Source organism: Eublepharis macularius, chromosome 8, assembly GCF_028583425.1.
Source record: "Eublepharis macularius isolate TG4126 chromosome 8, MPM_Emac_v1.0, whole genome shotgun sequence".
Classification (NCBI taxonomy): Eukaryota; Metazoa; Chordata; class Lepidosauria; order Squamata; family Eublepharidae; genus Eublepharis; species Eublepharis macularius.
In genome coordinates this window covers 81,427,026-81,452,461 of record NC_072797.1, presented here as the reverse complement: position 1 = coordinate 81,452,461, position 25,436 = coordinate 81,427,026, and positions in this window count along the sequence as shown.

The window sequence follows — 25,436 nt, the reverse complement described above, 5'->3', positions numbered from 1 at the left end:
ACCCTCCAAGTTTCGTGAAGATTGCAATATGGATCTCCGAGGTATAGAGCCCCAAAGCTGGTGCCCCCAAGAAAATCCCATTCAATAGCCATCAATGGCAATTGCCTTATGCCTCCGTTTGAAGTGATGGACCCCCAGACATGGGTCATGTCAGTGGCTGCCCCCTCCTTGTGAGTGGGCTCAGGGAGGCATCTGGCCACCTGCCAACTTGGGAGTGGGGGGTCTGGCCGCCACATGGCAGCACCCCCTGTGCCCACCTGCACACCCCTATGGGTGGCCACCGTCACGCACAGCTGGCATGTGGGACATGTTGATGGGCACCCCTCCTCATGGGCAGGCTCGGGGAAGCATCTGGCTACCTTCCAACTTGGGGTGGGGGGGTCTGGCCACCGCCTGGCAGCACCCCCTGTCCCCACCCACACGCCCCTGTGGGCGACCAACATCACGCACAGATGGCATGTGGAACATGTTGGTGGCCACTTCATTCTTGCGGGTGGGCTTGGGTAGGCGTCCAGCCTACCCCCCTCCTTGTCCGGCCACCTCCCAACTCAGGGGAGGGGGGTCTGATTGCTGCCCGGCGGCACCCCCCTGGGTCTACCCACACACCCTTATGGGCGACCACAGTCATGCATGGCTGGCATGTGAGACGCGATCTTCCATGGTTTTTGTGCAATCTTATGGGTCATTACGAGCAAAGGTAAGCCGTGTGGAAATGGCCACTCTTCCCTCCCTTCCGCTTGCTGGGACCGGAGCTTGTGCACCACTTGGTGCAGGAGCCTCACCCACTGGTGAAGCTCTCCCTGCTGCATGGCTATGCTGCCCTTGATGTGAGGGTCACATATGCAGGCCATTTTGTATGGGTCCTCCCTGCACAGAGGATGCAAGCAGTTGGCCAAGCCTGCCAGCAACCTCTCATCCAAATCCCTGACCTTGAGGAGAAGCTGGTTCTGTTGTTCCATCTCTTTGGCCAGGACCTGGTCCAGGCCATGGAGCAGGGGGATGAATTGCCCCAGAGTGGACTGGTAGCCACATAGGAGCTTGGTGGTATCCTTGAATGGCCTCAAGACATGGACCATCTGAGAGAGGGCTAGCCAGTCTGTAGAGCTGAGGCTGAGCTCCTCTCTCCTCTGCAAAACTGGTAATGAGGACAGTATGTCCTGTTCAGGGTTCTTTTGCTTCACCAGACAACTCATCATGTCGTAGGTGGAGTTCCAGTGGGTGACTGTGTCCTGGAAGAGGTGGTGCTTGGGATCCCCTGCCTCCCCCTGCCTCTGGAACAGCTCCTGCGAAGACTTGATGCTGTGAGAGAAATGGGCTGACAGGCGCCGACAGCTGTCTAGCAATGCGTGCATGGACAACGATGATTGGTCCCAGCTGGCCTTGATGTTGCTCCCTAGCCCCAGAACATCCGTCATGACTAGGTTCAGTTTATGCACCAGGCAGACCAGGCCATCTAGGGATGCCTCTCTCAGGGCCGCCAACATGTTTCTTCCCATGTCAGTGACCATGAAGCTGCAGGAAACCTCCCCCATGGAAGCCCATTCCCTCAGTGCAGCCCTGATCATGGCGGTTATGTTCTTGCCCATATGATCCTTGTCCATCCCCCTTGCCTGCAGCAGGACCACTCTATAGCCCAGTGCCAAGGGGACCACCTCCTCCTCAGGATCCGACCACTCCCTGGGGCAGCAGAGATCCTCCGGTTGCCACCAGTGGGCTGTGATGGCAAGGTAGCCGTGATGACAGCTGCTCCAGAGGTCTGCCGTGAAATGGACATTCCATCCTTTGGCACCCTTCAGTTCCTCCAAGACCCTCACTTTCACAGCTTGGTAGAGGGTAGGCAAGACTCACCAGCCAATGGTCCTCCATGATGGCATTGAGAACCAGGGAGCAAATCAACGCACCAGCCTCCAAAAGCCCACACCCTCCACAATGAATAACAGGAGTCTGTCCAGAGCAATAATCTCCACTACCACTCTAATGCATGCCGCCTGAGCCCTCCCCCTCACTCTCATGTTGGACAGTGTCAGAGACAAAGAGGGGACAACCTCCTGGAGGGTAGCCTTCCTGGACATACCATTCCCACCCACAGCACCCTCAGAGCAAGTCTTCTTGCTGGCCATCAACTCCCGTTCACCTCCCCCTTCTCTCTGCTCTGGACTCCTCACCCTCCGGCTAGGTGTTTCGCGTAGCAGCAGAAGCGAGATGCTGGGGTGGCACCTCTGCATATGCTTGCATAGAGTGGAGGATGAGAGGTGCTTGGGGTCAGTGCCCCTACGCACCAGCACCTCGCAGTGACGGCACTGCACCAAGCAAGGGTCATGGAGGAGGACTTGAAAGTGCCTCCAAACTGAATTGTCAAAATGGGCAGCAGCACTTGGTGTTTCAGGAGGAGACTGAAGGACTGAGTGCTGCAGCGTGAAGCTAGACCATGAAGGAGTGGGGGGTATACTGCAGACAGGGAGAGTCCCTGGAGTTTCTGATGTAAACAACTGGGATGATTCCCCAAACCCCGCCCGTTCCCCCTCAGATCCTTCCTCCTCCGCAAACAGCTTCATCAGGTCCACTCCCAGCAGTGGAGGAGAGACCGTTTCTGCCTCCTCCACAGGCTCCTTAGGCAGATTAGAAGTGGGAGTCTCTGCTGTCAGACAGACCTCCCCCCAGAACTGCTGCCGCCGGCCTCCGATGAGCCACATTCTCTGCCCTTTCCCCCCCTATGACTACTCTTGCCTGACAAGAAATGCTTCATAGTGGTGCAGTGAAGAAAAAAAAACAGAGGGGATCCAAAACAAGAGTGGGGATAATAGTGGGGATAAACTCGTGGGGATAATAGTGGGGACAAACTTGAGAGTGAGAGTGTGAGATGGCAAGAAGTGACCCTGACACTGGGATTGGGTGTGTTGAGCCCCACAATCACCTCCACCCAGTCACTTGCCCCAGCTGGACCGGTGCTCAGAATAAAATCACAAAGTGTGCACAAAGCAAAAGCACAAAGCAAAAGCGAGCTGCACCAGAGAAGCATGCTAGTGGGCCTGCACACAGTAGAGCAAACAGCCCTGTGTGGGTGTGAGTCAGAGAGTTCCGAGCCCCCACAACCACCTCCACCCAGTCAATGGCACTGGCTGTAGAGGCGCTCAAAATAAAAGTAAAGAAGTGTGCAGAAAAAAGGGGCAGAAGGCACTGCACCACACAAGTGCACACTGGGAGCTAACAGACCCGTGCAGGTGTGTCAGAGAGTCTCGAGCCCCCACAATCACCTCCACCCAGTCACTGGCACTGGCTGTAGATGCGCTCAAAATAAAAGTAAAGGAGTGTGCAGAAAAAAGGGGCAGAAGGCACTGCACCACACAAGTGCACACAGAAAGCAAACAGCCCCGTGCGGGTGTAAGTCAGAGCAGCATGAGGTTCCAAATCTGCTACCCAGTCACTGGCACTGGCTGTAGAGGTGCTCAAAATAAAAGTAAAGGAGTGTGCAGAAAAAATGAGCAGAAGGCACTGCACCACACAAGTGCACACAGAGAGCAAACAGCCCCGTGCAAGTGTGAGTCAGAGTGACACAAGCCCCCAAAACTGCCACCCAGTCACTGGCATTGGCTGTAGAGGTGCTCAAAAGAAAACTAAAGGGCACAGAAGGGGTCGGCACTGTGTAGAAAGCTAACAGAAAATGATCCCTTGGGGGGGGCACAAAACAAACCAGAACTGAGACCCTCCAATAAGCAAAGAAAGAGAGAAATAAAAGAAAATAAAAGTGAAGCTCCCTGGGGAGGCAGGGGGAGGCCACAAACCCCCAGAAACCAAATCAGAAGGGAAAGCCTCCAAAAAGCAGAGGAGAAAAATAAAAGCAAATAAAAATCTTATTCAAGCAAGACCACAGTTCTACTCAAAGGCCTAATACTAGGCTGGGGGGGGGGGAGGTGAAAAGCTAAGACTAGGATGGGGGGGGACGAAAGGAAAAAAGCACCCTTTTCCCAAACACCTCCCCAGTCCACAGTAAGAAAAGGCAGCAAGAGAAAAGAAAAGAGGCTTTTCAGTCCCTTTTCAAACAGCAAGAAGTGCACTGCAGGCCAAAGATCCCTCCCAAGTTCCTGGCAATACAGCCAGCAAGCTCTCCACTCTACTCCCTCACCCACTCTGGATAAACTGAAACCAGGAGTTGCACAGCTTCCCCTATTTATGGAAAAAGCCAAGATTAAACAACACAGGAGCACTCTGGTTTGCAGAAAAACCTGTCTAACATGGTTTTGGAGGAAGAGATTGGTGTTACCATGGCTGCTGAAGGTCCATCTCCTCAGTTGCCATAGAGATTCTAACCCTCCCTCCCCTTTTCCTGGCTGGATGGGCCAGAGTGGGAGCTTTCTAGTTGGCAGGGACAGCTGCCAATCAAGCATGGAGGCCTCAGATTGGAGGCAACCTAAAAACTGCCACCGTTGCCTGGGTGATGGAGTGAATGGCGCCAAAGTGTCTGGTTTCCCGAACCAGCAACGGAATGGAACAGAATGGTAGGAAAAGTAGTTTGTTCCATAAAAACGCAGATGCACGGAATACGTTTCTTTGAAAACAAACCAGCTGTTCCATTTGGAATTTTATTCCGTGGTTTGTTTTCATACCCAGCTCTAGGAGAGAAGTTTGCTCTTTTCTTTTAGCAGACAGACAGGGGAAGCAGTGAAAGAAGTGCCTCCCCTAAAGGCAGGTTAAAAAAGATGTAATGCAAAGGGTCTGTCACAAAAAAGGATCTGAGTTCTCTGGATAATAGAGCTCAGGGATGAGATTTCAGTCTTCATATCTCTTTAATTTCATGTAAAAGCAAGTGGTACACAATTTCCTCAAGACAAATCTTCCCACTCTCCAACTGATATTAGTCACACTTCTCCATTCATGTGTTTAAAAATTGGATGATAGCAAGGGGTCTATGTGAAACACATATGCCAAGAAATTTAACCTTGCCATATCCTATGCCTTAGTTTTTTTCTCTCAGCATTTTTCTGTTAGCCAGGCTGCAAAATGGGAAGGCAGCTATGGGAGAAAAACAGTGGGGCACATTAAGGTAAAATATATGTGGGAGTTAAGGTCTTAGATTCTCTCTCCTAAGCATTGGTTTAATTAAAATTAGGTACATACCCCACCTATCATTTGAGTACCCTGAGAAAGAGGAAGAATTAGCAACACAATTTAGCCAAAAACATGTTGTCATGTCTGCCTCTTCCTACAAGAGATAACTTTAATTGCAGCTAAAGAAGGGTCACTTTCCCTTCTTCCTCTCTGTCTGCAATTTAGCAGGGATCAACTCTTGGACAAGAGTATAATCCCTCACAATTTCAACCCAGTTATGTTAAACTCACAAAAAATGTATTTCCTGTTGAAACCAGTGGAAATAACTATTGGATCACTTAACTAAAAAGACTTATTCAAAAATTATAGATTTTCCTTTTTTGCTACACCTCCTAGCAGCCTCCCAGCAGCCTTAGGAAGACTAGCTATGGCATTATTGTATATGCATGTATAACAGGCATACTATTGCACTTCCCTTCACGGTTATCACAAATTACATCACATATGTGCACACTAGCACACTGTAATTTTCAAATAAAAGCTTTTCCTTGTGAGATAGGGATGCTATAAATTTCTTGTCAAATGTGTTTAACAGCCAGATTTACCATTTTTGAATGAGACAATCAGATGTGAGTTGATCATGTGATCTGATCAACTGGCAGTGAATGACTTGAATGCTTGCCAAACAGGTTTGCATCAGGTTTTTTCAAAACCGCACATGTGCAAAGTGCTATTGATCCAAGCAGATTGGCAGCCATAACTAAGGACGAATTAGACAAATACCAAAGGATAGGATTTTTTTTTTAAAAAGACAGCATTTATTTATGACTGATTTAACTATCTGGGGCTGTATCCGCATGGGCAGCCACTATTTTCTTGCATTTTTAACCTTGAGAAGGCATTTGGAGTTGTTGGGTTTTTTTATTGGTAATTGCTAATGTGCTGTTTTGATATAATCTTCTAATGATATATTGCCACAATGGCTGCAGTCCAGCTTTCATTTTTTTAAAAAAGTAAGTCTATAGGCACTTCTATTGTAGATTTATAAAGAGAAATGTTCTGCTGGACAGTACATTCATAGGGACTAGAGACTTCTCTTTAAAATGAAAGCTGGGAGTTCAACAATCCTGGCAATATATCGGTAGAATGTCAGACTGCAATAGTGCAATAGCAATTACTGATTTTTAAAAAAAGCTTTAGGTGGCTTGTGGGTCCCAACTTGTCATATATTAATTCTCACCTTCCAGTTTAAAGGTTCAGAATCACTGAAGAAAGAACCTCTTTGATTTAATGGTTCTCATTGTCTGAACATCAAGTACCGGGCTATCAGTTAAGTATGAGACAGGCACATTGAGAATGCCCTATGCAGTGTCATCTATTCCTTTTCATGATTTTAGAAGTAGCTTTAATAATGTTTTGAATGGACTGTTAATTCACTAAGCATATTGGTGGTAATTGCTAAAGGAGGATATCTTGCACTCTTACCACATGAAAACAAGAACATGGATGCTGTAGTAACGACACGAGACAGGATCTGGATGCAAAGTCTGTCCCTCCTAAGATGGAGGTGAGAGTTTTACTTGCTTGTATTCAAGAAGTCCCGGATGCCCAAATATGGTTATAGCAACAGTTACAAGTTACACATTCCATTCTCAGCCAACTAAGCAAAATATGCTGTGATCAGACTTTTGTCTTATCTAGGAAGCATAACAGAAAGAAAGGTACATCATGAGCTTCTGAGCATAGAAGAATATTACTTAGAGTGTATGGGAATGTTGTGCTCTGTGAATGATGAGAGAACAAGATGAAACATGTTACTCCCTGATTCCTGTTGTGGTGTGCCAACTGACCAGAAATCAGGGATGTAAAGAGTTGCCAAGGCAAACTGGGTGGTTTGCCAACTCCAGCTAACCTACAGCTCACTCTTTTTTATTTATTTAATTTAAACGGGCAGCAAAAGGCCGCTCTCTGCATTCTTCCAAGAGCAGTCTTCCTCATCCTCATCCTCATCAGAGGATGTAAACCAAGAGGCTGGGTAACTAGATACTGAAGTGGTAACTGAATATGCAGCAGGATGTGGTTTTGGAATTATTAAACAAATTAAAACAACACATATTCTTTACAGATTCACAGTTAATAGCAGCTCTATTGTCTAAAACAGCATTGCGAAGTTCTTGTTGCTCAGAATTTAGTGCTGCTAAAGCTACAGAAGTGGCATTAATAGTTTTAGCTAAGTTGCAAGCCAAGTGTCTTAAATTGTTAGCATTAAGTATAGCAAGAGCTGGAACCTCTATAAGAGAAACCCCTAAAGCAACAGCTTCAGCTTTATTAACGAGAAAGGTTTCTTCAGAGCATGTAGCATCAAGAGTAACAGTGATATTCACGAGAAGCAGTAAGCATGGCTTTGGAAGGTAAAGCAATAGCTAAACGACTTAAACAGCAGAGAGAGTCAGACAAATTAGCAGGTATATAATTAAAAGTTCTTGAGCCACAGGTAAAGAACCAACCTGGGGGTAACTGAGTATATATGCAAATGCAAAAGAAACATTTTCTGTTTTTGAACAATTAAGAACAGTTGGTCCTACAGAAAGACAGTGAGGTTTGGATTTGTGCTTGGTGCAGTTCACTATTTGAGCACAGACAGTTTGATTTTGTGATGAATTGGAAGCTACATAAGGAGTGTAAAGAGACATTGCAAACAATGGAAGTTGGGGCACAGTTGGACCCCAATCATACATTTGAGTATATTTCATGTTACTATGTTTCAAAAACATGTTTAAAGATGTGTCATTCAAAAGTAAGGCAAGAGGGGTACACACAGGAATAAGGCAAGAAGCTAGCAATAAGTTGATGTTGTTTGTTTGTTGTAAACAAAAGTTGGAACTGTTCACTTGTGTAGCCAGCCGTTCCCATAGATTGTACTGAAGGTGGTCTTGTAGAGGCTGGGCTTCAGCTTGTACAGTTGTTGGCAGAAAACAAAGAAGCACACACAGAATGAGTGTAGAATTGGCAGTAATAACCGCAAAGATGGCAGCACAATTGTCCAAAGCAGCATGTCTGAGCTCTATGAGTTCAGCATTCAGGGCAGCAATTACAATAGAAGTTGCATTCATTGTCTTAGTCAGGCTGCAAGCTATTTTGCTAAGAGTTCAATGGTTCACAATGGTGAGCACTGGAGCACCAACATAGGCTGCAAGGGCCAAGGCCTCTCATCACTTAGGAGATTCACTGTAGAGTCACAGCTGGAATCTAGCATAGCACTTTTCAACAGAGGAGCAATTAATCAGTAGACTCCTCAAGGCAAAAGGTGATACATTAAGTTGCGAGGACAGCACACAAGGAATGAGAAGTGAATTGGCAGTCTGAGGTTTTCCATCTCGAATCGGTTGCCACTTGGATGCCATGAGCTGGCTGGATACACCTGGTAGGGACCCACAAAGGACCTGTGGATGATAAAACAGAAACATACCCTTTCCCCCACGGTAAAAGGGGGACCGGCCCCTGCCAGGTCTTATCTGGTAGGCTCCGATAGTACACCTGCGGAGTAGGTAACTGTGGTTTCTGCCAGAAATGTCTATCAATGGCAGAAGTATTTGTGGAGGCAGCAGCTTATGGCTGCGAAAAATTAAGCTGATTATATGTGAATAAACATTTATGAATTTGCTGCATAGTTATTCCCAGCGTTGGGAGTTGGGACCCTCCTCCTCCCTTGTTTTATTTGTTTAGAGAGGAGGGTTTTAATAGAGCGATTGGCATGTTTTACAATCGCCTGACCTGTAGAATTGTAAGGGATTTTTTGAGTAAGAACAATGTCTGAGCCGCTTGGAAACAGTGGCTGGTAAGCTGAGTGTCAAGCATCTCCCACCTCAGGAATGTTCACTAACTTAGCTTTGTTTGTGGAAGTGTGGAGGAGAGGGGGGGGTGAGAAGAAAGCAGGCTAGCTGTGCACTGCCTGAATATGTTGAAGTGGAGGTGAGAGAAATTTTATCTGTGAATAAGAGTCAGAGAGGATAGCTGTGTGTAAAACCTTATAAGAGATCTGTGTGAATGAGTTTGGATGAAGTAACTTTAAGAACTAAGAACTACTTTTATGAAACCAATATGCTTTTTGAAAAATAAACATTTATTTTTTGTTTTGTTGTATCCTAGAGTAGCTGTCAGTGTTATATCCCAGGAGATGGGAAAAAACATGAAATGCAGTTTTTCCCTTCTGAGGAGTGGTCTAATAGAGAATTTTAAGTCTACCTCATGAAGAATAGAGACTCCCCTTTCCATGGTGGGAATCCTTACTTGAAACCTAAGTGGTTACATGCAAATAAGTAACACAAACAGTTGAACTTTTCTTTTCTTTTGACTGAAAGTAAACACTTGCAGATTCTTAAAACTAGGCAGGGTTAGCTTTGTTTAGACCCATGCTGTAACTTACTTGGAGTTTCAGTGAGAAAGACAGACTAGAAATAATGTGAATAATTAAGGAACATACAACCAATCAAACCAAAGAAGTTTTTGAGGCAGATGACTGAGCTTTCAGAAAATTTTTAGGCTTTGTGTACTTTGATACCAGGATCTCTGTTGATCCTACAAGGCAGAAGATTTTAAGATAGAATGTCACTTATAACAGTGAAAGAAGGAGTGTAGAAACAGAGCTATAAGATTAGAATTGATAGGGGGTGCTAAATAAGCATCAGGAAGACAGCTGATTAGTTTATAAACATAGTGTGAGTTAGAGATGAGCTTGAAGAAAATATTTAGTAATTCAGTGACCTTCGCTCTGAAAAACATAACTTCTCTGAAGCAGCTACTATTAGAAAAAAAACTGTGGCTGCTTCGTGCAGCGATTAAAGGAAACAGGCACTGATTGTAGGGGAGAGAAACAGTTATCTTTAGGTAACTGAAAAAAGACATCTAACCACAAAGTTTGCAAGAGCAATCTGGAAGTTGCACAGAATTACACAGGAGGTGATTGAAATCATTTTTAGGAAAAAGCAGATTTATGAACAGCAAAACATAACCAGTGTGCTCAATAGCACACTTTCGTGCCATAGCACAGAGATCAGTCGTGGCATGAACATTTTTGTGAGCCATGAGAGAGAGAGATACAATCATTTTACAAGAAAGACATTCCCATAGTATTCCCAGAACTCCAGTGGGAGTGTGGGGAGGATGAAAAGGCGAAAGCCATCAAACCCCGCAAGGATTCTGTTTACACATTGCTGAGCTAAAATCTCGTTTACTTGTTGTAAAGCTGCCTGGGTTGGCAGGGGAGCAGTGATAAGACTGCTGGGATGTTTCGTGGTAGGAAGTGAGGAAAACAATGGACTTAACAGACTGGTAGATAAAGAAAAATAAGGTTGCACCCAATTGAGGTTGCCTAGGAGCTGCTGCAAAGCAAAAAGGGTGAGCGGAGTTTCAGGAGCCACAATGAGGCCATAAGATAGGAGAGACTCTGGTGGCCTTGGAGGAACCTTGGTGGCAATCTGGGTGGCAATCTGGGGTGCAGTCACCAGAATATCCTCTCTCTTAACCAGAAAAGGGTGAGACTCTTGAGAAATTGCTAAAACTCCTGTAGGAGTCTGAGTGGTAGGAAAAATGCACGAGGAAAATCCTGAATTCATGGAAGGAATCTGAGCGACACACTGCTGAGCCAGAATGTCATTAACTGATTGTAAGACTTGAATAATATCACTTGGATGTTTTGCAGTGGTTAGTGAAGAGAACAGGAGTCTTAGGAGAGTGGTAGGAAGAGCAAAAGAGGGATTGACCCAATTTCGAGTACCCAGAAGCTGTTGTAAAGCTACAAGTGTGTGTGGGGTTTCCATTTTCAGTTGGGCTGGTAGGTCTTGGTTTTACACCTCCTCCTCAGAGCCGTTAAGATGATGATGTCACACAATCCCAGTCCTTAGGCTCTCTCATCACCTATTACCTATCACCTCCATTACCTAGTTCTCAAAACAAATTAAGGCAATAATCCTTAGTACACATATTTGGGAGTAATCCCCAACAAAGTCAATGAAACATAACTTCTACATAAATGTATATGCAACTGAGATATTAATCTGTAATATTAAAAATAATAATTGGAGCTCTTTCAGTGTGGCAGTGGAAAGAGAGTTTTGCTTGGCACAGGAGACCAGGGTTAAAGACCAGGGTTAAAGTCTTGTCCTACTATGAACCCCCCCCCCCACACACACACACACTGTAATTCTCTATATATGTAGGCCAACATGATTATAGTGTGGGAAAAGATTGGATGAATAAACAACTAAATAAAGGTTAGATATATACTAACTTGAATAATGGGATAGCAAGCTCGAATAATTCTCTTGACAGGCCTATTAAAATGACACGTGCTATTTTACTTTGTGTTAACACAGAGAATGTCTTGGAAATCTTTTAGGAAAACTTGTCTGGATTTTTACTTCACTTTAAAATATAGTGCTTATTCCATTTGCTCCCTAGCAAGAGAAGGGGATTGATCATTTTGTGGCATACATTCAATGAAGTGGGGCCAGTAAAGCTGAAACGCAATTGGTTTTCTTCTATGAGTTTTTAACAAGTCGGGTGAATAACCATTTCCTCTTCCTTTACCACAAAACTGCCCTGTAAAGGGATCTGAAGAAAAATTGTTTCTAGGGATTTGTTCTTAGAAGGTTGACAAAAAGAGGGGAAAAATCCCTTTCAGTTTAAGAGAAACTGAAGGATCATGGCATCCTGAGGCTATTCCCACTTTTTGGCATCCATTTCTTGATGCTTGCCAAACACACCCTAAGAATGGCCACACATGCATTGGTGTGCATGCCAGAGCACACCAAGGAACAAAATGAAAACAGGAATACTGTAGGAACTGCAATGCCAGCAATAACAGTAACTACAGAGCCAGAATTCTGCAAATAATATGTGTAGGTGCCTCTGCTTCCCTGTTCCCTGGTAACTTCTTTCAGCAGGTGAAATATCATAGATCTTGTTTCTTCTTTTCAATTAGGGAAAAGGTACACTCATTTTTAGTGAGTCCAAATGAACTTTATTTTGAAATTTTTCCCAAATAGTCATGTCTGAACTCTTGGGTTTCAATTGCAGTTTTCTGCCATTCCCTCATGCAAGTGATTTTTTGTTTAGTTTTCTGTTCTTAGATTACCCTGCTGAAATAGCGTCAACCTGTTTGTTGAATAATGCCGGGATTATAGTACTTTTATAATAATTACACAATACCATCATAAAGTTACCATTAAGTTTTCAATGGTAGGTAATTTTTAAGTACTAACATTCAATAGTCACAAAATAAGCCTGTAGATATAAATCATATAGGGTTATGATTGGCTCATTAAGGGGATCCGTTTGCCAAGTGCAAGATCATTCACAGTTTGCCCCTCTTTGTATCTATACAGGTGTGAGAACATTTTGCATATTTGTGCTATCACGCTGCGTCACTAAGAAGAAAGACATATCATAGTCTGAGGGAAAGTCCAAGGTCATAAATAGTTGAGCTCAACAGATAGCCATCTATGAAAGCCTGAGAAACTGTTAGAATACTAGCAACAGGAAATTGAGTTACATCAGGATTACGTTTACAATAACTGGCATTAGAACATAAACATCAGAATTAACATTGGCATGGATGGGTACAGGGAGGAGAACGACAGCTGTCAGTTTGACAGACCCTGCGCTGGGTTCTGTTGCCCGAGTGGGAGGAGAATGACAGCTGTCAGTTTGACAGACCGTGTGCTGGATTCAGCCCATGGGCTTCAAAAGCCAGTGCCAACATTCAATTTATATACCACCCTTCAGGACAACTCGTCACCCACTCAGAGCAGTTTACAAAGTATGCCATTATTATCCCCACAACAATCACCCTGTGTGGTGGGTGGGAATGAGAGCTCTGGAAGAGCTATGACTGATCCAAGGTCACCCAGCTGGCTACTAGTGGAGGAGTAGGGAATCAAACCCAGTTCTCCAGATTAGAGTCCTGCCGCTCTTAACTACTACACCAAACTGGCTCATATTGATTTTTAACTTTCTTTTCTTCCCATCTTCACTGGTATATCATAGTCTAAATGTAAAAAGGAATCTTCAGAATTTATCATTCCTGATTTTTGATACCAGGGTAGTGAAAGTTGCAATTTTTCTCAGAGTATTTAAGTTCTTAGAATGGACACCAGGTACCCTGCAAACAACAGGTGCCCTGCAAACAGACAGCTGTCAGTTTGACCGACCCTGTGCCAGGTTCAGCCTATGAAGGGAAAAAAACGGAGCAGCCCTCAAGGGAATTAAGTCTAAAAGGAAGAAGAGGACTAACCAATGAAAAAATGTGTAATTAAATCCAAAATGTCAAGAATTATAAGAAAAATGGTTCAGAAAGATACTTTGTATACATATACCTGTACCTTCAGGCTGTAGTAATTGAGCCCTTGTATGAATTTTCATATGTCACTGTTGGTTGCCACTGTTCCGGTCTTGTTGTAATACTTTTGATTGTACATTTTCTAGCAATTGCACTTTTATGCACTTTAATTCTTGACATATTGGATTGCAGTTCAGCCTATGGGCTGAGGCCGGTGTGGGGTCTGTCAAACTGACAGCTCCCATTCCCCTGCCACTTGGGGGACAGGAGAACAGGGCTGTCAGCTTCACTCACCCCGCACTGGCTTCAGCCAGGGCTGAACCTGGTGCGGGGTGAGTGAAACTGACAGCCCTGTTCTCCTGCTGCCCAAGCGGGAGGAGAACCACAGCTGTCAGTTTGACAGACCCCATGCCAGGTTCAGCCCATAGGCTGAGGCCAGCATGGGGTCTGTCAAACTGACAGCTGTCGTTCTCCTCCTGCTCCCGTTCTCTTGCCACTCAGGAGACAAGAGAACAGGGCTGTCAGTTTCACTCACCCTGTGCTGGGTTCAGCCCATGGGCTGAAGCCAGCGCAGGGTGAGTGAAACTGACAGCCCTGTTCTGCTGCCTGAGCAGGAGGAGAACGACTGCTGTCAGTTTGACAGACCCTGCGCCAGGTTCAGCCCATGGGCTGTGGTCAGCACGGGGTCTGTCAAACTGACAGCTCCCGTTCCCCTGCCACTCGGGGGACAAGAATGGGGCTGTCAACTTCACACACCCCACACCAGCTTCATCCCATGGGCTGAAGCCAGTGCGAGGTGTGTGAAACTGACAGTCCCCTTCTCCTGCCACTCGCTGGCAGCAGGGGGACGGGGCTGTCAGTTTCACACACCCCTCAGCGGTGCCAGCCTGTCTGGGGTCATGAACTGCTCACAAATCGCACAAACCAGGCCAAAAAAGTCATGGGGGTTCGTTAACATGCAATCGCACGAACCGCGTGTTAATGAACCATGAATCGGCCAGGTTCATGCATTGTTTTTGTTCATATTGCAGTTCATGCCCACCTCTAATCAAGACAGAAATATCACACTGAAATTGCAACAAGCCTATGTCACACTTTATAATTTATTTTTGGATTTCACTGTCCCAGTGATGTCACAGAAATTTGTCATTATTGGTTTGGAATACAAGTTTGGACTTAATGAGTTCCTTCAATATGAACCAAGTAAAATTCTGCTCCAAAGTTCTTCTTCATTTCTATTCTAATCGAAGCTGTATGCTCTTTGTACCTATCTCCCTATACCTGGGATGCATACACACCTGCAGTCCAGGAGCAAGGAACCTATATAAATTGAATGTTGCTGTTGTTGTTATTGTTGTTATATTTGGATCCTAACATTACACTAATAGTAATAATTTGATCAAAATGCAATTATGTAGGAAATCTCGGTGTACTTTCTACATTCAACTGTGCAGATGTTTTGTGGATCACATTCATGATTGGGGCAGAACAAAACCTAATAAATAAGTAGAATGCTCAGGTATTGAAGAAAGAGACTAATAAGAAGAGGGAAGTTTAAGTCCTGAATATGTGGGATGAAAGCAGAAGTATACCTGTGATACATAGTACTCTCTACAAAGACCAAGTCACACCTTATATTTTCCATCACAACAGTTTATATGTTTAAGAAATTGCTCTTCTAAGGAATAATGACCTGAAATGCATGAAGATTTTAGTGTACTGAGATGTTTAGCACTGGGTAAATAATAATGATGGTAATTCAGGAAACCGCAAAATTATATATTCTGATGATTTATGGAGGTAGGGCAAAAGTGCATTCTGAATGTTTGTGTCACGCAATGAATTGACCTCCTTCCTAAGTCATCCAAGGGAAAGCACACAATGTCTGTTTGCTGGCAGTACTGTTAGCTGGCAATACTATTAATTGCAGTAAACCAGAATAAGTTATTTAAATTGCATTGCTTCTAAACAGGGAGAGGGGGAGAACCAGATGCTTATATGCTAGGAGCTATCATCAAATATATTACTATGTTCTTGTGTACTGACCAAATTAATTATGAATGAGCCATTGTAATAGCAAATCTATTATTTCTTGAGAAAAGATTAAAAAATGAAGGAGTTCAAACCAACTGGCAAGATCTAAACTTTAGATATGTATTAGCTATACCAAGGATTATGTTAGCATTGTCTTCCAACTAGTCCAAGATTATGTTTTTCACTAAATTTTTTCATACTTCTATGCACAGGAATGATATTTTATAGACAGAAACTGAAAATTACTGAGATTAAATTAGACTAACACAACAGATAGTTTTTTTTTAAATTGAGCTGAGTATCTTAGAAAACATCTGTGTTCAGTTATGAAGACATAAGACACTGTATTTTACAGTAGATCATGTTCATTGTACTAAAATGAACTTTGTTCTGGCAATAGGCAGATGGTGCTAACAGTGTTTAATTAGGTGGCTTTTAAAGCTTGTGTACTTCCTTTGCTTCAGACAATCATTGCCAAAGAATTTCATTTTATTATTGCTCCAAAATGGTTTTTTAAAAGTTGCAAACTGTTTCACAACCATCTCTCAGCCTAATCTAACTCATAGGGTTCTTCTGAGGATAAAATTAAGGATTAAAGGGAGGAGAGGAGAATTATGTGAGCCACTTTGGGTCTCCACTGGGAGGAAAGGCAGGGTATAAATGAAATAAAATAGAAATAAATTACAACTTTGTCTTTTTAATTTTAATTTTTTTAAATTAAATTTTAATTAACAAGGTTTCAAGGATGCTTCCAGTGCTATTTAAGAAATTTGTTTTTGGGAGAGCGCAGGGTCCCCAGTAGGAGGCGCCCCTTTAATCTGGGTACTGTGCAGTCTCTGGTGAGTGAGACTGTTTGATCATACTCTGAGATAGGGCTTTTTAGGGCATCTGCCTTAGAGGCCTTCTTTGGATCCTTAGGCTTAGTAAATTAGTTCCTAAAGCTGAATAGAATGGATAGCTTAAGGCTTTCTCAAAGGATAATATAGCTATGGTCAGTTATGCATTAAGATCCAGTTCTCTATGACAAATCATATCAGAGGGGTAGTGACAAGTTTTGACATTATATAAAAGTTAGAACAGGATTTTATGTCCTACTTACATGTTTAGGCAATATCTGACAACAAATCAGGTGTCAATGGCCCCGTTTTAGCATGACTCTGGATTTCCTCTCACCCACTTTCAGTTTTGGGTGGTAGTTAGTTTGTGCTACACTACTGAGGACTGGCCTACTGATATATGAAACTGGTAACACATTTGTTCTGATTTGGAGCAGCAGAAAAAGAAACTGAGCCATTAGTACTCCAAGGCCTTTAAAGACTACTATATTTTGTAAGGTTCAATTATGCCAAATATTCACTGTTATTTTTGTTGCAAGTATAGAGACATAGATACATATATCACAAATACAAGGATAGATTGAGGTTAGGGTAGCTGAAGCCTTCTTCAGTGCAAGCAAGCGAGGAGTACACATCTGTCTAGTATTGAACTCTTAGGAGGGACTCAAATGACTGCACTTGGACATGCCTGTGCCGCAGGAGCATAGAAACCTCCACAGCAGGCTCCTTTGGCTTTGCCTGGGGGTCTGCAGTCATCAGGCAAATGGCAAACCTACTGGGAATAGTCACATTCATACTTCAAAGATTCACGCATGTTTTAAAGAGTAGAGACGGCATGTGCATTGCCCCCTTCCTTTACATAAATGTATACAAATATTTTGGCCAGAATGCCACCTTTTTTGCTAAAAAAGAATAGTGGCAAAAGTGGACAAGTTATAACTAGAGATGGGCATGATCTGCATTACGATCAAAAAAACCCCACGATAATGGTGTTTGCGCAATTGGGACCCGGTGGATCGTTGTCTTCCACAACAAACGATCCAGCGGTCAGGAGGGGGCTGGACCAGGGCTGGACGGGGTGATCGTGATAGGATTGGGAAGCTAGACATTCAGGCACCAACAATCTATTCCCCTGGCAACAGAGGCAGGGGAATGCCTGAGCTCTGTTTGAAACTTGATAATATTTCCCCTAGCAAGGAAAAGCAAACAGTTGTGAGTGAAAAGGTGGCTTTCTGAGAAAAATATAAGCAAAGTGATTTGGAGAGGAAGGGGTTAAGACTTAAGAGAGAGAGAAAACAAGAGAGCCGCTTTGAGCGTGGCTATCAGCAGAAGCTGTTTTGCGCTCCTCTCCTGAGTTCATTCAGTGCATTGAAAGAGTTAACAACACTGAGAAGAGATCACTTTTCCTGACTGAGTTCATTCAGTGCATTTTGGAAGACTGGCTGCTTGCTTTTAAAATCGGGTGGGGAGGATTCTATCCCTGCTTTTTTTAAAAAGCTGGCTGAAACTTGTTGACGGGGTGTCTCTCTCTCTCTCTATTTAGAGAGGCAGTGACGGGTTAAAAACTCCCCCCCCTCTACTCTAAGTGTGTGTGTGTGTGTGTGTGTGTGTGTGTGTGTGTGTGTGTGTGTGTGTGTGTGTGTGTGTGAGAGAGAGAGAGAGAGAGAGAGAGAGAGAGAGAGAGAGAGAAAACGTCCCCTCCCTGAGGGGAGGCGGCTCGTCGCCGGGGTAAAAACTTTTTCCCCCTCCGCTCTAAGTGTGTGTATGTGTGTGAAAACGTCCCCTCCCTAAGGGGAGGCGGCTCGTCGCCGGGTTAAAAACTCCCCCCCTCTACTCTAAGTGTGTGTGTGGGGGGGTGCCCCTCCGCTTTGGCCTCCCCGATCCCAGATCAGAAACGGGACTTGATCAGAGTGAATCGGAGATCTGGGGTTGTCACCAGCGCAGATCCACGATTAGCTTGATCAGTATTTTTTTTTTTGGATCATGCCCATGTCTAGTTATAACTATTCTTAGTTCTTTTTATATTAGATATTACATAAATTATGCTGTACAGAGAATTAGACATATGGATAGTTGATAGTATCTGTAGACATTTTCCATGTTTCACTCCTAAAAACACCAATAATTATGTTACCACTGAAACTTATACGTAGAAATTAAAAAAGAGGGATACTTGTACCTGTAATGGATGTTCATCAAGTGTCTTCTGTGCAGGCACACAATGAGACTGCCCAGGCACAGTCCAGAAACAGGAAGATTTTTCTTCAGCTCCAATACACCCCTCCTGCAGGACACACTGAGATGGTGTTTCCTGCCTAACATCAACAACATTCAATTTATATACTGTCCTTCAGGACAACTTAACACTAGAGATGGGCACGAACAGCAATATGAACAAAAAAAGCCACGAACAGCCCAATCAGCTGTTCGCGAACAAGCTGTTCGTGAGGCCCCATTCTAAATGAACAGGTGGCCATTGCAAGCTTCGTTTGTTGCTGTTCGTCAAGCCAGACAGTCTGGCACCTGCAATCAATTCCCTTGGCAACCGGAGGCAGGGACTGCCTGAACTCTGTCTGAACTCCTGCTGTTGCCCTAGAAACCCCAATCTAAGCCCAATTTAGCTTGATAGGCGGGTCTTCCTTTCAAGTGTGGAGCTCCAAATTTGTTACAAGGGAGCAAAGAGCAGGGGGGAGGGGGGCTCCCAGCTCTGGTTTAGTTTGCAGGCAGTGGAGAGGGAGAGACAGTTGCTGTTGGCATTTTGATAGAGTGCATTGGAGCTTGAATTTTCTTTGTGTGTGGTGGGATAGGGATCTACCCCTTCAATTTCCAGGGCTGCTGCCAGGCTCTGGGCCAAGCTATTATTTATTATTGGTACCTTTCTTGCTGCCTGCTCAGGTAAGGTTTCTGGGAGTGGTGCAGTAGGGATCTTGACCAAACTCAGATGATGGCTGGAGGAGAGCCTGCTGGCCCCCACGAACAACCAACCATGAACATGTTGGTGAACAGGGCCATGTTCATGGTTGTTCATGAGTCCCTGTTCGTGGATGGCAATGAACAACGAACATCATGTTCAGGGTTTTTTTTCTGTTCGTTCCCATCGCTACTTAACACCCACTCAGAGTGGTTTACAAAGTAAGTTATTATTATCGTAAGACCTGAGGTAAGCAGCACTCCCTTCCCTCAGGTCTCCTGAGCTGCTGTAAACTCAAGCACAATCATCAGAGAGCTCAAAGCAGGGCAAGAGGCAGGGAATGTGTGCCTGCACAGAAACCATTCAGTGAACATCAGTTACAGGTAAGTGCAACCCTGTTTTCATCATTGGTCTTCTGTGCAGTCCCACACTGGGAGAATCACAACCTACTCACGCGGAAGGTGGGAGACAGGGTCTTAGTCAAACAAAAATTCAAGACAGCTTTTCCTATTGCTGACCCTTTTCTTGTGTCTGTTTCTATCGAATAGTGCATGATGAAGGTATCGGAGGAGGACTAGGTGGCCGCTTTGCAGATGTCCAGCAATGGAACTCCCTTCATGGAAGTGTGAGGATGCCTGCACACTGGTAGAATGCACTCTTTGAGAAGGAACTCTCCCACATGCTGGCAAAAAGAGAACTGAGGGAAGGGGATGCCACTTCCCTCAAGGCACATGACTGTTTGGGCAGGAGATGCCCCTTCAGTGTATTGGAGCCTGAAATTTTTCCCCCCATTGCTGGTCTGTGCCTGTGCAGTCCTAACAATAAACAATAGTTTTGTAGTTCATTTGCTATCAGATGACTTTTGTGCCTGGGTTTTTTTAATTGCTAACACAAAATTGATTCCAGCTTCTGACTGAATAAACCGAACGTGATGGGCTTTTTTCATGTGTTTATTGTATTATTCTTGAAACTGAAAGTATATAAGAGTATACAGGGCTTTTTTGGGAAAGGAGGTTCTTCCAAATCCTGAAGGGGGAACTGATGGAAATCAGTACAACTTTATATATGAATACCGGCACCATTATATTAAAAAAAAACCTTACTGACAGCATATATACTTTTTTGTCATTTAAAAAGAACGTTATCAGTCACCTGTTTTTCCAGTTGATTAGTACACATCCTAACAATATTTATAATACAACTTAATACGATTGAATAAACTACAGGTTAGCCACTCTACTGTTAACCTTTGACTACAGAAAGTGATGATGGAAAATGACCACTAACTCATATTTATTGCTTCCTGTCCCAGAGCCAATTTCTGATCCATGACAATGATTTGTTTCTACTTACAACACTTAATGGCCAACAAAGAAGCACCTTTACAAATATTATCAACTGTTCCTTCTTTATCCAATGCCATGCTGCATCTAGGTGAGCAGTATTGTACCACTCTTCAAACAAGCAGAGCCATCTTGCCAATGCCGTCCCTTTCATTTAAGACATACTCACTTCAAACATAAATGTAAAATCAAACTAATGAATGGTTTATGTACTTGGAAGGCTTTATTATGATACCGGTCCCCTGTGATACTGATATTTCTATGCCAAGCAGCCAATTTATATCCCTTTTCAATCTGTCCATGCAGAACCACTGACTGCAAACTACCACGTTCCCCTGTTGGATTTGCTCCTACTTTCACACCCTCAGTGAAAGCACACACTTTCTCAAACATAGACTTCCTTTGCTATAAAATTTTCATTGTAGCATATTTAGTGTAGATATGACCAGGGAAAAAGATGTTTGGAGACCAGGAGGAAGGACTACAGCCTCCAGGCCATAAATGTGCTCTGTGTCCTAATCCTCTGCATGCTAACTGAGGGCCATAAATGGATTGACCAGCAGTTTTTATAGAGGAGGGCAGAGTATGGGGACAGAAGGGACCTCAGCATGGTATAATGTCGAAGAGTCCACTCTCCAAAGCAGACATTTTCTCCAGGGGAACTAGAGTTCCCAGGTGCCCACCAGTTTACCCCCTTGCCCACCAATTGCTGGTGACTAGTGGGCAGTTGCAAGCCACCCAATAGAAGTGACATCATCATGCCAGCTACAGGAGTGCTCCTGTGCGTCACATGGGGCTGATTTTGGCCCCCAAATGGTGGGAGGATTCCCACAGTCTACACGGCAAATTTAGAAGAAATGTCCTATCTGTATTTTTCCCAGTTTGTGACAATACTGGCTCCAAGGCCCTAGCACAAGAATTGACCCGAATCTTTGCTCAGGGTAGAGTTCCCAAAAGAGGTAGTTCAGATCTTCCAATGAATGATGGAAATGTAGAAGACTACAACAATTCAGTGCTTGGTATACCACCCTTAGTCCAATGGGCTGGTAGAATGATTCTACACATCTCTTAAGTGCACACGCCAGGAATTTGTGTGAGAATAACCCAGCCAATGGCATCAGTGGTTGAGCTTGCTTATGTTTGCATTCTGTGAAGTACGTCAGGCCAGCACCCAAGAGGAACTCTTAACTGGCTAAGGGAGTATTGGAAAGATCAGAAGATCAACCACAGGATGGTTCCCTATTTGTTAGAGCTATAGGAATGTTTGACAGTGTTGGACACAACTGTTGTCCCGAATGTCCCTTTAGCCAATCATTATAAGAGACAGACGTGGAGTCCTCTGGATGAAGCAATCTATAACCGTTTATTAAATGATGGAGGAGCGAGGGTTACACAAAGAGTGAAAGGTTCCTTCGTGCCGAAAGTTCATCAAAGCCACAATAACAGTACAAAGCAATTAATACCTTTTGGTTAATTATAATATTTGTTATTCTATTGGCTCAGAAAATACAGTGGCCCCCATTGGCTCAAGTGGGTGACCACCTCTCATGATACAAATGTCTAAGGGTATTCTTATTGGACAAGAAACAGCTTAGGTCAACAGCACAATTACAGCATTACCCAATTGCTATTTCTTATCTTATCTGTCCTTGGTTCTATCTCTGAAAGGAACATCTTTCTTCCTTTCCCACATATCTCTTTCATAGGCTTCTCATTCATGTCCATTCCTTTGGTCTATGTAACATTTAGTAAAAGCGCCCCGTTGTCGCTTCTAGCAACCTTGTGGGCTTTAAGCAGAGAATATTTCTCTGGGTTCCATGGGAGAGAAATGCTCTCCCTTCCCTAGGGATGTCCTTAAAGTTACATTCAGTACCCCTTCCTCTGCTTTGTGGTTTTCTCTCTCAACCTTGAAAGGTTCTGCTAATCTAGCTAGCTTTCATTGCAACATTTTGCATGGACAGTTTCACAAAGGGGTTTCTGTATCAAATAAGGAACAGGTGTCAAGGAACAAGCAGGTGCTTATTAAATGCAGTCTACCTGGTAGCAAGCTTCACAGTACTTTGATCTTACTTCTCACAGTGATTTACACGTATAACATGTCTTGGTCTTTTGTTTCAAGTCTCATTTTCTTGCAAGTTTTGTTACAAATACTACATTAGCTCCTGAGAAGAGTAAAAGAGCATAACAGTAATAGAAGGCACATAAAGGTACATAAAATCTCTTTCATTAAATCCATTTCCCACAACAGTTTTGGCCTAGATGGTGAGAGTGCATTTACAGGCAACACAGGGCCAACAGTACCAAAAATATGACACCAACATAAAGGAAAAGTTTGTGCCAGGTGTCAGGGCTTGCTGCGGCTGCCACTGGGCGTGGCACTGGGCAGTCTGCTCCTGACGTCACAGGGGGGCCAGGGACTCTGCAGGACCCTGCTCTGTGGAAGGAGGGGCGGTATACCTCACCCAGACTCCCTCTCAGTCCACTCGCTGGCCTGCTCAACCTGGCCTGCTTACCCTCTGCATCCTCCTTCATCTCCTCCTTCCAGAACTCTCCTCCAAGCCACCACCCTTGCATCCTACTGCTCTCACTCCACATCATCACTCCTCACTCACACCCACCACCTCAGAGCTCTTCCTAGCCACCTTATATAGGGCTTCCTTTCCCCGCCCTGCCCTCCTTCTAGGCTTGTTCCCTCTCCTGACTTGGCCCAGCTGTGCCTTCCCTCAGGTGTTTCCCTCCTACCACTAATCCCTTCTTGGCTTCCTTGCCTTGCTGGCAGGGTGGGGTTGAATGCGAGCCATCCCCAGCTGAGGTCTCCTTGGCCTTGCTCACGAGGAGCTGCCCCAGCCGGCTTCTGTGCTGCTGAGCCTGCCTGGCCTTGCTCGCGAGGAGCTGCCCTGGCCAGCTTTTGTGCTGCTGAGCCTGTCTGGCCTTGCTCGCGAGGAGCTGCCCTGGCCAGCTTCTGTGCTGCCTGTTCATTGATGCTGGGAGGGGCTACCCATCTCCTCCCCCAGAATGCCTGTGGCAGCTCCACCTGGAGGGGCTTGGCTCCTAGCACCTCCTGAGCCAGGCTGCTGTCCTCTAGCCAGGGTGTGGCTCTGGGCTGTGGTGGCTGCTTCTCCTCCTTGGAAGGTAAGGGCTCTGTCTGGGCTGTTGCTGTGTCCCTGTTCCCCTTGCCTTGGCCCTTTTCCTCTAGCCTGCTTAGCCCCCTTTCTCCCCCATGGTGGGTGGGACTAGCTGGCTTCTCCCTGCTCCCTCCAGCCTTCTGAGGCTTTGGCCTTTTGCCCCTTCCCCCTGGAGTAGGCAGGGTCTGGCTCTGTTTGCCAGACAGAGCAGCTGAACTGCTGTCTCCCGGCTGCCCCCTGCCGCTGTCTGCCAGCAAGTCCGGGGGCTGGGCTGCTGACCCCGGACACCAGGCTCACAAGTCCAGTAGCATCTCAAAGTTACACATGCAATGGCAGGGACTGTTTGTGGTAGTGTGATAGGTGGGGCGTGTTGACTACAAGATAAAGTAGACAGACATGAAGAAGGAGTAGTAATAGGGATCCATTCCCTAGGAGGGCAGGAGATTCCCCACTCCCTGCCTCCCCTCCACCATCTCTCTCACTTGGCCAGCTGGGGAAAGGTACAGGAATGGGTTGAAGTGGAGTGGATTTCTGTGCATTTCAGATCACTTCTGCATCACACCAGGAATGGCATCATTCTCGGTGCAACACAGAAGAGAGCCAGAGCACATACATACACAGCAGGTGCTCAAGGTTAAGTTCTTCTGAAACACCATCTCCAAATCTGATGCCTACCTCAGCACCAGATAGACTCACTCTTAGACGGGTTGGGACAAGCACAGTATCTGTTCACATTAGATCTAACTAAGAGCCATTAGAAAATCCTGTCAGCCTCATAGGACAGAGAGAAAGCTACCTTTTCCACTTCACAGAGTCTTTTTCATATTCCCTTTAGATTCCACTGGGCATTGGCTCATCCCAGGGCCTCATGGATCAAGTGCTGGCTGGACTGGAGAAGTTTGCCATTACCTGTACCAAGAACATAGTGATTTTTAGTTCTGGAGTGAGCACTTATGACACCTGCAAGCTGTGCAGCATTAAATATTCTATGTTCTTTGTTGGGGCAGGGAAGGTAGGATCGCAGAATGACCAGGTACATGCCCTGATGAACTGGGATTGGCCTGAACTGAACTGAACTGATCCAGAAAGGTCAGCTCCACCAGGTAGCATAGACCCTGGTGGTGGCCACATCCTTTGAGACCCTTTGGGCCACACTCTCATGAAACCTGGTGTTGTGAATCCCTGATTGCACCAGACCATTAGTATTGCAAACTGACTTCTCAGGGGTGGATTGGGGGCAGTATTATCCCAAGGACTCAGTGACATGGAACACCCCATCTATTCCTGAGCCATAAGCTTAGTGAGTGGGAAAGGCAGTACACAGTGATCGAGAAGGAAACTTCAGCATTATTTGTGGGGTGCCCTTTCACATTAGTTGCCAATCATGCTCTGCTGCAAATGATTCAGATGGATGAAAGAGACAAGCCCCTAGCTACCCAGGTGTTATTTAGCCCCACAGCCCTATTTCTTCACAGTGGTACATGAAGTGGAACAGGCACATCTCAGTGCTGACTTTTTCTCCTGCAGTACAACAGATGAGACAGGATTAGCCAAACCCTCCAGGTCTCTCCTAGAGACTATATGGAGGCTCCTGACCAGCTGATGTAAGAGAAAGGGGTCAGAAGGGAAACCACTGCATCCCCGAACAGAAACTCACCACAGGGCAGCTTTATCAACAGGACTGCCTAAAGGGTTGACTCTGGTTCCAGAGCAGGTGGAACCTAACCGTCAACAGGGAAGCCAGTTAGAACAAAGGCTGGCAAAGATTCTCTGGGACAATGGTAAGAATAGGAGCCCTGCCTC